The 11,999-nt window shown below is 38.4% G+C and overlaps 1 long non-coding RNA gene across 1 annotated transcript; it reads right to left on the reverse strand.

Annotated features, from left to right (window-relative positions):
* Window positions 1–2,436: 2,436 nt before the first annotated feature.
* On the reverse strand, window positions 2,437–4,790 carry LOC113032156 (uncharacterized). The gene is made up of 2 exons (XR_003273843.2): window positions 3,252–4,790; window positions 2,437–2,981 (listed from the first exon to the last, which is right to left on the reverse strand). It is a non-coding gene; the product is annotated as an uncharacterized LOC113032156 (long non-coding RNA).
* Between the last annotated feature and the right edge of the window lie 7,209 nt (window positions 4,791–11,999).

The raw sequence follows: 11,999 nt of genomic DNA on the forward strand, positions 1-11,999 counted from the left end.
ACTGTTTACGTTATGCTAACATAGCTTTGTCGCTAAAGATCACGTAGCACATCATTATATACCAACTAGCCCAACTTCAGTAACCCGACAAACGTCACTGCTGTTTAGTTTCCTGTCTTCACTTATGTTGGAAGTGATAGCAGAGATGTACGTTTGAATTTTTTCAGAAATCTCTCAGTCAGAACATGCAATATCATGCTTAGGTAACTAGCGAAACTACCGAGCTAACTTCCGCTAGCTTCCTGCTAACTTCTAACTCCGTTAAATGTAATAAATTTTGTTTTCATGGATGCCTGGAACTTCATAGTTACACCTGGTAAAGCAGCAATGCTGATCGTTTTATTAAAGATGAAAGAATTTAGACAGTTTTTAACTCTCAGTGATGCTGCAGCATTCGTTTGACCTGAAGAGACGGAGTTTTGGACCCAGATTACTCCCCGATTTAAGAGCATCTTAGTCCGACAAATACGACAATAACGACAGCTGCTTGCATGTTCTGCAAAAAAAATGTGCTTTGTCGTGTATCTGACGGACAAACACCAAACCAGTTGCACATCACTGAAGTTGGACCATTTTTACAAACCAATTCTGGTTCATCTGTTTCACTCAACAATCGGCCATGTGCGTATGAAAACAAAGGCACTGCGCATGCGCGTTTTACTCATATTCTATCGCGATATTTCATTTTCCTATCGTTGCCTAACATTATACCGGTATTACCGTGAACGGTATAATATGGCCCAGCCCTATCCTGCACTGACTATAATGCAGTCAGTTTTCTTTTACTGTTACTTTTTGTGGATCACAAGGCTTAAAACTACTTAAAAGCACGTACACACATAAAAAAGTAACTATGCCAGAGTGCCTGTTTTGGGTCAATTTTGTCGATCCCAAGCCCAAATAAAGGCAAGGGGTTGGAATTGTGACATTTAAAAAAACATAATTGCTAAAAGAAATTTAATTTGTAGTTCTAAATATATTCTAAATGCATTTAGGGTATTTTTTTTTACTCACTTGTGTCTCTTCCACAACGTTATTTCTCTCTCCTACAGCGTTGGTTACAATTACATAAGCATGACCAATTATGCAAATTAGGTGATGACATCATTTAGCGACTTCTAGAGACTTACTGAGGAGTTGGCAGCACTGTTTTTGGCACAACACCTGGAGCTAGGGGGGCAAAACATCGCATGAGTGCTGCTGTTTGCGTGAGGAACAATAACGTAGTCGGGTCATTCCTACTATTCGGTGCCATTTCAGTGTGATCACTCTTCATCAAAAAATACAAAATTTTGAATTATTTTAACATTTCATCTAAAAGAGGGATTTTCAACCTATAAGAAAAATGTATTGGTCCAGCTAAGGATATTATATTATAATATTTTTTAAAATCAAAGTCTTTACCATGACGTGCCAAATGTCCACCCTGTTACAGGACATTCAATTTTCTATTAATAACTGTTTTGAATGCACAGTTATAGTAATATTTACATTTTCTAAAAGCTACAATGTCCCTTTTTAAAATCTGCAAGGAAATTTCAAGGAAGTATTTTAAACAAGCATTATATTGAAAGAAGACAGGTTCAGTTTTAAGACACAGTGTAATTTCAAAAGATTGTTTTTAGATTCAAAGGGAATATTAAAAAAAATTGGCTCCATTTTTAAGTAACTTAATTTTGCTGATTCATTCCCTCCCAATAACCAAAGAGACATGCATTATGTTTGTTGATTTGATTTAATTAACAAAAGAAACACACAGGTAACAGGGTGGACAGAGGAGAAACAGGGTGGACAGGAGGTAACAGGGTGGACATAACATCAGTGACAAAAAATACCACCTTAAAGAAACTTCAAAAATCTACATGTAGCAGACATTCATCGTTTCTCAGATTTTCTCTCAGTTGTCTGTAGGCCCTATACTGCCATCGGATATTAAAGACGTGCCGCCTAAATCTGAGTAGTCCGTCATGAAATTCCCCTGCAAGTGCATCCTCTGTTGTTATGACAGTTGTCTTCACTGTAATTGTTGACTTTTTACCAGATACCTCTCCATCATTTAATTTTTCATTCTCTTCTAGAGACCACTTGGTAAAGGCTATCTCTGTGTTGTTAGGAGGTCTCAAGAGTGTGTGTGTGTGTTGTACTGAAACAGTCTTTGCACTCACCATATGCACAGACTTTGGATTTAGCATCACACATTGTTGCATCTACCATCTCTTCAATGTGTTTTGTTGCTGACAGACCTTGGACATACAGGGCATTGGCCATGAACTGTAAGTTCTCATGTGTCCTGCACTGACAGGTTTCACGATCAGCTTCTGTGGGCACCACAACCCAAAATGGTCTTAAGGTGCAGAAACAAGAATATGAGACCTGATGCTCAGTTTCTGAAAGAAACTTATGGTGCAGATTCTTCAGTGAATCAGTTAGCAAACGTTTCTGTTTTTTTATTTTCTTTTGAGTTAGTTTGCTTTCGTCCTGTTGTCATCCGACTGACGTCATCTCTTAAGAAGAAGGCCTTTATTTTCTGCTTGCAATCAACTGGTAATCTATTGCTTTCCTTTCTTTCAAAGGTTATGAGCCCTCCATCTTGTCTTTGACCACGCTTTTTTGAAAAGCCTAGAGCTGTCTGTGCAGCCCTCTGTAGCCTGTATTTCTTTATAATTTTTCCTATTGTCGTTTTTGCAATAATTTGCCTCTCTCGTTCCTTTTTGGTGTTTTTGTATTTATTCCTGATTTCCTCAATGATTGATTCCTGCAGTAATAGTCTTTTCCTAATTGTGTTGCTAACTGTTTCATGACGCAGCAGTGCATCCACTTTAGAACGTGGGGATTTTTTTTCCCCACCCAAACGCTGGCACCTCTTCTTGTATTTTTCTTTTTTTCTCTTTTCCTTTTCCAACAAGGCCTTTAACTCTTTAATTTCATTCTTGAGTCTCCTTCTTCCCTGTCTAATATTCCTTCGTCCAACAATGTATTGCCTACAACACAGGAAATATTGTCACAATTATTATATATATATTTTTAGATAAATGTTTAGATACAGTATAAGATAGACGTTGGATATTATATGTTTATAATGTATTAGGCAGGTAGACTCACACACACACACACACACACACACACACACACACACACACTCACTCTCTCTCTCGCTCTCTCTCTCGTTTTAGGGCAAAATCACGTTTTATCATTCAAATACAAAATCTACCTAATCAGCAAAGCATTGAACTGTCAACTCTTCTTCTAACCTTGAGGGTCCTGGTTGCGGGGCATTTTCTGGCTCTAGGGAATATTCTGGACTTAGGGGAGGAGTATTCATAGCCTCAAATTCTGTCCTGCCTTTGGCACTAGCCCTCTGCTTTCTTTTCCTTTCTCGCCACTGCTTTCTCTGTGCTCTCTTCTGTCGTTCACTGAGATCTGCCACTTTCTTTTTTTCCCCCTTCCTCTCTGTCCTTTCTCCACTTCTCTTTCTCTTTATTGAGATATATCTGTCTTCTCTCAGGGTCAGCATCACGACGTGCTCGGTAGCGCCGCTGCTTCTCCGCAGCAGACATTGGTGCCATTCCCTGAAAAATGTATACTATTCAAAATCTTCTAAAAGTATATATATACAGGTTAATAATAATTACCAATACACACTTGTATAAATAACCCTAAACACTAAACTTCTATCATCTTACGTCCCCCCTGTTACCATGTGTCCCCCCTGTTACAGTGCATAGCAATAACAGGGGTGACGGTATCAGGGGGGAGATTTTATGCTAAACTTAGCCATTACTACTAGTATGATGAACAACAAGCTAGTACATGGTGACCACTAAGAACCATTTTTAACATGTTTATTAGGCATATTATAAAAATTACAAAAAAAAAAATGTTTCCACTATTAATAAGCGTAACAGGTTGGACGTGTTATGCTTTGCCACATTACAAAATCTTGCTAAAACATTGAAAAAAGGGTTGATTAAAGAGTGGTACTTACTCGTCTTCTTCTTGAAAGTTTTCCCTCCAAAATATATTACATCCGGGAGTGTCATGTGACTAAAAGAATAATCAGGTGATGTGTTCTATGGAATTCTTATCAGAGTAACAGGGGTGACAGTTGATTCAGGGACACAACATTTTTTAAAGATTTTAAGTATTAAACATGCATTAATAATAAAAAAGAACATTTGATGAGGAACATTAGAAATAAGCCAATCCAGAAATGATGAAAAATCTAGATTTCTTTTTTTTTTTTAAGTTATATTTGTAACTGAAGTCGAGCAAGCATGACTGGGGACATAGTACTTTAGTGACTTGTGCTAAAATAAAAGTAATTTACTTTTAATGTATTTATCCTGTGTATATATCAATGTGTTCTATGGTAGAGGGGGGTTAAACATACAAGAAAATGGTTTAGAAATAAGCATTAGACAAGTTTTACACTAAATATACCATATTATGTCATTAGGACTCAAATGGCACCGAATAGTAAGAATGACCCAGTCGTGGTAAGCCAATCACATGACCTCTTCAAGCTGACACAGCAACAAAACAAAACAAAGGAACTGGTGAGATATACCAGTTTTTAAATTGTGCTGATAGGTCACATAAAACCAGAGTCACGTTTACTGTCTAAGGACAACACTAGCAAGCACTCTCTGCTTATGACCAAAAAATAAAACAAAAACAAAAAACAGCCCGTTCCTTTTGGTGGAAAAATGCACCATGTCGACAACAACATGACATTTGGTTGTTTAGGAAGAGGGGGAAGTTTTAGGAGTGACGGCACGAGAGAGAGAGAGAGAAAGTTTTGAGATGTGATGTTTAGCGTGTTTGGAGTGTGTAGTTAATGTGTTGTCTTGTTTTGTTAGTGTGTAGTGTTGTAGATAGTTTTGTGTTGTGTGTCAGAACAATGCTGAATGAAAACAGTAGAAGTGATTCACCTGCTGCTGTCAGACCTGCAGGTATCAGGCTGTAATGTTCTCCTTTATAGTGGACAGAAACTGTTCTTTTGGAGTGGCACAAATAATTTGTTATTGAATGCAGATTGTTATGTAAACAGTTTGAAATGGTTATAAAAAAGGGTAAAAGGTAAATGGCTGCAAATTACTTGCAAAACTTGTGCATATGATTTTAAAATCGACAATTTATATTTGCATTTAAAGTTATGAAATATGATTCAATAAACATGTTTGTGGTTGTTACAGTAAAAAATATAACTTTATCTACTCGGACTGCATGTTGTTTTTGTCTGATTTTAGATCAATTTTTTAATACAGTATGTGAAAATGAAAACATAACTGTAAATTCAGACACATGAATTTGTGCTGAAAAGGATGATACCAAACAAGGCAAAGTAAGTAGTCTTTAAAGGTGAAATGTAGAGGTAAAATCAAAAGTAGTTAAAAATGGCCAATTATACCCTGGACCATAGCTGGACTGGCCATTTGCCTGGTGGGCCGCTGGCGATTTTTTGTTTTTATGGACCGATCGATTTATTTTTTTTTTGCAAGGGTATAAATAATGAAAGGTGTTGGATTGGCCAATTGGTCATGATCGACTCTGGGCTAGACCAATTACAGCCGAGGAGGTCGGATGCACCCTCCCCTTTGTTTAGCAATCTTATAGACGAACTAAAGAAAATGGAGAACAAAAAAAGGAAAGGAGGTGCAGAAAAAATTAGGGCCAAAAAGAAACAAGCCCTTCAGGCAGACGCTGCCAAATGTGTAAAAATAACTGAATTGTTTGGCGGTAGCTATGGCATAGCTTCCACAGATTTAGCAACATCAGCAAGTGGTGGAGGCCAGCAGGTGGATAAGGGAAAAGGGAGGCAAGAGAAGAGGAGACAGAAGAGCAGCAGAGAGAGATGGAGCAAGAGAGAGAAATAAAAGAGCAGGAGAGAGAGATGGAGAGATGACTTTATGTCATCCATGAGGGATGCATTTGACATATGTTTCACATATTATAGCCCAACAAGTTACTTATAGCAATTTAAATACGAGCAATCAGTTTTTGGCAAATACCGGAAATCACTTTTTGGCAGACAATCACTTTTTGGCACAACACCGGCTATTGCAGTTAATAATACAACAGCTTCTTGCCATTTTTTGTGTTTCTTTTTATCGCTGTGTAACTGAGTTCAATTGAAAGCCTGCATGCGCTAGTACCTCTTGCCACAAGTTCCCAGAATCCTTTGCAGTTTTACCCCTGAACGACATCACATTTTTGGTGGGCCGGTCTCTAGTCAACATGCCCGGGCCGATTTTTTGTCCCAGTCCAGCCCTGCCCTGGACCCCATGGTTAAACATGTTTTTAATGCAATAGATATTTTTCAAGTAATTAATTGCTTTTAGAATCTTGTAACTCAGTTACTAACTCAGTTACTTTTTTGAATAAGTAACTAGTAACTATAATTAATTACTTTTTCAAAGTAACTTGCCCAACACTGCTCATGCCAGAGCAGAGTTTGCACTGTGCAGCAGGTGACGTTGCAGGTAAAACTGTTCACATGTGGATAAAAGTACCAAAGTGCATATACTTATTTATGGTTACTAGTTTAGTAAGAAAAAATTCACATTGTGAGACAAACAAGACTTGGCTATTTTGCATGATCTTTTACATGTTTAACCATTTAGAACAGTGCAATACGTACAATAAGGTCAAAAGCAGGTTCTGCTGACTTGGTGCAGTATTTTCATTGTTGATAAAATACAGTTGGGGCAGGATGGCTCTGTTTCTGTCTAGTTGCTGTTCAGTCGTTTTTAGCCTGGGACTAAAGAAACATAACACTTTCTACACTCAAATTATTTTGTTAAATTATTAACATCTGATGCCTTGCTCCCAAATTAACATCAGCCTTAAAATTAGCCATAGCTGCTAGCTTAATGATAGTGTGGGGGCTCATCTTTAACAATAACACATGGCTAATGTGCTTTGCTAATAGTCTAGCATTTCAGGTTAACACACTATTGACATAAATGTAGTAATGATGCTGTTAACACTGGAGCTTTAGTGACCTCTCAAAATTCCTCCTGAAGTGTTGTTTAGTGAACATAAACTACAGGGTGGGCAATTTATATGGATACACCGTAATAACATGGGAATGGTTGGTGATATTAAAGTCCTGTTTGTGGTACATTAGTATATGTGAAGGGGCAAACTCCTCAAGATGGGTGGTGACCATGGTGGCCATTTAGAAGTTGGCCATCTTGGATACAACTTTTGTTTTTTCAATAGGAAGAGGGCCATGTGACACATCAAACCTATTGGTAATGTAACAAGAAAAACAATGGTGTGCTTCGTTTCAACTTAACTTTATTCTTTCATGAGTTACTTACAAGTTTCTGACCACTAATAAAATGTGTTCAATGTGCTGCCCATTGTGTTGGATTGTCAATACAACCCTCTTCTCCCACTCTTCACACACTGATAGCAACACCGCAGGAGAAATGCCAGCACAGCCATCCAGTATCCGTAGTTTCAGGTGCTGCACATCTCATATCTTCACACCATAGAAAATTGCCTTCAGATGACCCCAAAGATAAAAGTCTAAGGGGGTCAGATCGGGTGACCTTGGGGGCCATTCAACTGGCCACGACGACCAATTCACTTTCCAGGAAACTGTTCATCTAGGAATGCTTGGACCTGGCACCCATAATGTGGTGGTGCACCATCTTGCTGGAAAAACTCAGGGAACGTGCCAGCTTCAGTGCATAAAGAGGGAAACACATCATCATGTAGCGATTTCAAGTATCCAGTGGCCTTGAGGTTTCCATTGATGAAGAATAGACCCACTATCGTTGTACCCCATAAACCACACCAAACCATCACTTTTGTTGTGTTGCGGTGGTTTTGTTTGTTAACTTCACCATTCACATAAAAGTTTGCCTCATCACTGAACAAAATCTTCTGCGTGAACTGAGGGTCCTGTTCCAATTTTTGTTTTGCCCATTCTGCAAATTCTGTGCGCCGATCTGGGTCATCGTCATTGAGATGCTGCAGTAGCTGGAGTTTGTAAGGGTGCCATTTGTGAGTAGCTAATATCCGCCGAAGGGATGTTCGACTAATGCCACTCTCCAGTGACATGCGGCGAGTGCTACTGAATTGCTGAATGAAGCTAGGACAGCCACTGATGTTTCTTCATTAGTGACAGTTTTCTTGCGTCCACATTTTGGCAAATCCAACACTGAACCAGTTTCACGAAACTTAGCAAGCAGTTTGCTAACTGTAGCATGGGAGATGGGTGGTCTCGTAGGGTGTCTTGCATTGAAATCTGCTGCAATGACCCGGTTACTGCGTTCACCAGATATCAACACAATTTCGATCCGCTCCTCAAGTGTTAACCTCTTCGACATGTCAATGGCTGTGAACAAAGAGAAACTTGTAAATAACCCATGAAAGAATAAAGTTACGTTGAAACCAAGCACACCATTGTTTGTCTTGTGACATTACCAATAAGTTTGATGTGTCACATGGCCCTCTTCCTATTGAAAAAACAAAAGTTGTATTCAAGATGGCCGACTTCAGTTCATTTATCTTTTATTATTTACCTGCCGTAAGTGTTGCAATCACCCATGTCTACTAGCGCCGTGCCTCCTTCCCTGGTCAGTGTGGTCCAGCAGGTAGTAGCAGTGATGTCACCTGCTATCACTCTACACCTGTAGTTTCGCACAAGTGCCAATTTAACAACGCCACCCATCAGACCACTCAACCTGGGGCTGCAGGTAGCAGAATGTTAAAGTTATGAAATCTAAAAAAAGTTACAAGTTTACATCAAAAATAAACCTCTAAACCAAATGAAACCAAAATTGTTATGGAAGTTATCACATTTATCTACTGAGCTTCTGTTTCTTTCAAAAAAACGTTAAATGATTTGAGTCTACCTGGATGTATGTGTTTATTGAGACTCAACCCTGAAGTCTTCACATGAACAGGGTCATTATTCTTATCATTATCATTCTTTGTGGAAGCATTTCTTGGCATTCTTTCAGCTCGCTTTCCATTTTCTATCCATAGACATGAAGAATGTGTAATTACCTGAAGGGGTGAAACAACCAAACTCTGTTAGCACCACTGAAATCCTGCTATAATGAGAAAATGCAAACCACTTACAGACAAAAGCTCTAGCATTTTTCACACCTCACTTCAACAGCTAATGACACATACTAACACAGTGGCCCTCCACTGCTGCTCAGCCTTTCTGCCAAAAGAACCTCACAAAACACTTTAAATACCTGAGCTCAAGAAGTACACAGCAGTCAATGCTATGGCTTCCATTTCTAAACTAACTTTGAGAGAAACTGCTTCCAGAGTCAGATGAGAAAATGAATATCAGGCAGGGGAAACTGCTAGCTTAGCGGCCTGTTACCAACGGTTATTGTTTGACAAATAACTAATAACAGCAACAGTTAATAAGTCATTTCATGTTCACATTAGCACACAAGACATAACATGCAAGGCTGCACTGATTGGAAAATAGTTTTTTTACATTTTAATTGAGTCAGTCAAGCTGTTTTCTTCTGGTTCTAATTATGCAAAGAAGAGAAAACAAGATCATTTTTTTGTTGTTACGGTGAGATATAAACTGAGTGGCCAGTTTATTAGGAACATCCAATAAAAACATTGTGTTATATAACGGTTTTACAATGAATATGACTATTATTTATTTAGAATGTTCAGTTTGAACTAATTTGAGTTATTTGGTTTAATAGTGGGAAGTGGCCCTAATACTACATTTACAGTATGTACAGTATTTACAGGACCAGTGCAGAAAAGGTGTTGGACACCAAATAAGACGTTTGGCATTTAAAACAAAGCACAAATCCTTGCCAAATAACTTTTATGCAGAAATAAAACCAAATAATGCATGAAAAGAAAACAGCAGTTAAACACATGGGCAAAATAAAACCGAGGTCCAAAAGATGAACTGGAAGCCTGCTAGTAGGTAAAGGACCAGACATAACAGTGACATCTTTGAGAGTGATTACAAAATGGGTGGGTAACGTTTGGAATGGCTGGACCACAATGAGTCCTGAACAACTGTCAGTATGTGATGAGCCGGGAGAGAGGATGTGTTGGTGCCACATTCTATCCAGCCCTTTTAGTCTGCATGATTAGCAAACACCCTGCAAAAAGCCCAAATTATATTCAGTGTGCTCACGCTTATTTGTATACATTCATTCATCCATTTTCTGAATCGCATATCCCGTTCAGCGGTTTCAAGGAGGCTGAAACATCCCTGCTGACAGGAGGAAAGAGGCGAGGTACATCGTGGGCAGAGAGAGACAGACAGTCATTCACACCTGTATGGCCATCGTCCGGGGTTTGAGTTGTTTGATTTTGTATCTATTCTATTTATATTTCATTATTGTCTCATGTTCAGTAGTTTTCATCAGGTTTTATTATATTAATGCTTTCCTTGAGTTTTTGGTTCCACCCTCCTCTCTGATGTTTCTCTGTATTTAACCTGTCACTTATTTATTTCCTGTTTTACTTTGAAACTCTTTGTCCTTTCTATCTTGTTTGTAGTTTTCCTTCCCCTATCATGTTACCTTAATTGTCCACCTGTTCCTATTCCCCTGAATTGCCCTGGTGTATAAATAGCCTCAGTCTCTGTCCTGTGTAATGCTGTCTGCGTTGCTCTTCTTCATCCCGTTTCTGCTGGTTTGCAGCATTTTTGTAGTTTTCTGAACCTCCACACACAAGTTTTTTAGGGCTGCTCAGAATTACTCCGATGCAGGCACTTCTTTCTCCCCTGAAAGAAATCCTGAAAGATGTCCCACTGAAAACTATCTTTGACACGAAGTCCTTTGATCCACGGCTGAATTTAAAAAAGTATCAATCAAATCATTTACTACTGATATCTCTGTAAGGTAAATAAAGTGGGAATAGCTTCTTGTTCATTTGGATAATTATTCCTTTTACAAAGTTGAAGAACTGCCCAGGCGTCTAAGCTTTGTCCCTCTCCAATTTACATTTGGCTGAAATGTTTGACTGCAAGGGAAATACTAATCACAGCTGCTAAACAGACTAAAAGTCAGAATTGAAGCAATTAAGCTTTATCTCCACCTGCAGTGATCTAAACTCACATTTTCTCACTGAAATTAAGAGCACTTCCATCCCATTTAGTGTACAACTTTTGGCCACACACACACACACAAACACACACACACATTTTGCTGTGTCCGTTTGGCTGTAAAGGATTACACCAGTGTAGCAGTAATTAGTTGTGGCATAATGAACATTTGGCCCTGTGGCAAGGAATAATTAAGCAGCACTTTGCGGTGATCGGTAACGAGGTGACGAGGCCAGAAAACCTCACGAGCTCAGCAACACTCACACTTAATGGGATTTATTACACTGTTGAACTGCTTTTCCTACACAGAACATGAATAATGCATCCATACACGCACTATATGTAAATAATTCAACCCTCCTCTGTGTCATTTTCTACATGCATACCTCTTTAAAGCTGAAAAGTCAGGGTCATTAGTGTCAAAAAATAGTTTTTGGTGTCATGGTTTATTAAACAGATCCTCGTGAGCAGGCTGCAATAACATCGCCTTCATCTAGAAGTTTCTGAAGTCATCGCTCTTGTCAGATCAGTACCTGGGAAAACGTTCTCCGTGCGCGGGTAACTGAATTACCCAGAACAGAGCGCTGACATTTTGACCAGTCTAGTCTCTTTGATTTATTAGCATGTTATTATCAGCACAAAAATCACAGAGTTCAAACCTGCAAAGCTTATTTCCAATGCTAATTATTTGTCTTTTACTGTTTTTATTATGATGATTTTATATGGGTACAGCTGGAAATGTGAAAAAATATGCTGTCAACGTTATTACTTCATTTATGCTTCATCAAATATAATATGGCCTTTAACTTGTCATTTTTATAATTTAAACTATAAAAAGCTGTTAAATGATTTTCTCACTGGAAATTCTGTATATTTTTAAAGTTTTTTTTTTTTTTAAATTGTTTCATTTTCATCTAATTTTAATTGCTGGAATTAT

The sequence above is a fragment of the Astatotilapia calliptera genome, chromosome 2, assembly GCF_964374335.1.
Source record: "Astatotilapia calliptera chromosome 2, fAstCal68.1, whole genome shotgun sequence".
Lineage (NCBI taxonomy): Eukaryota > Metazoa > Chordata > Actinopteri > Cichliformes > Cichlidae > Astatotilapia > Astatotilapia calliptera.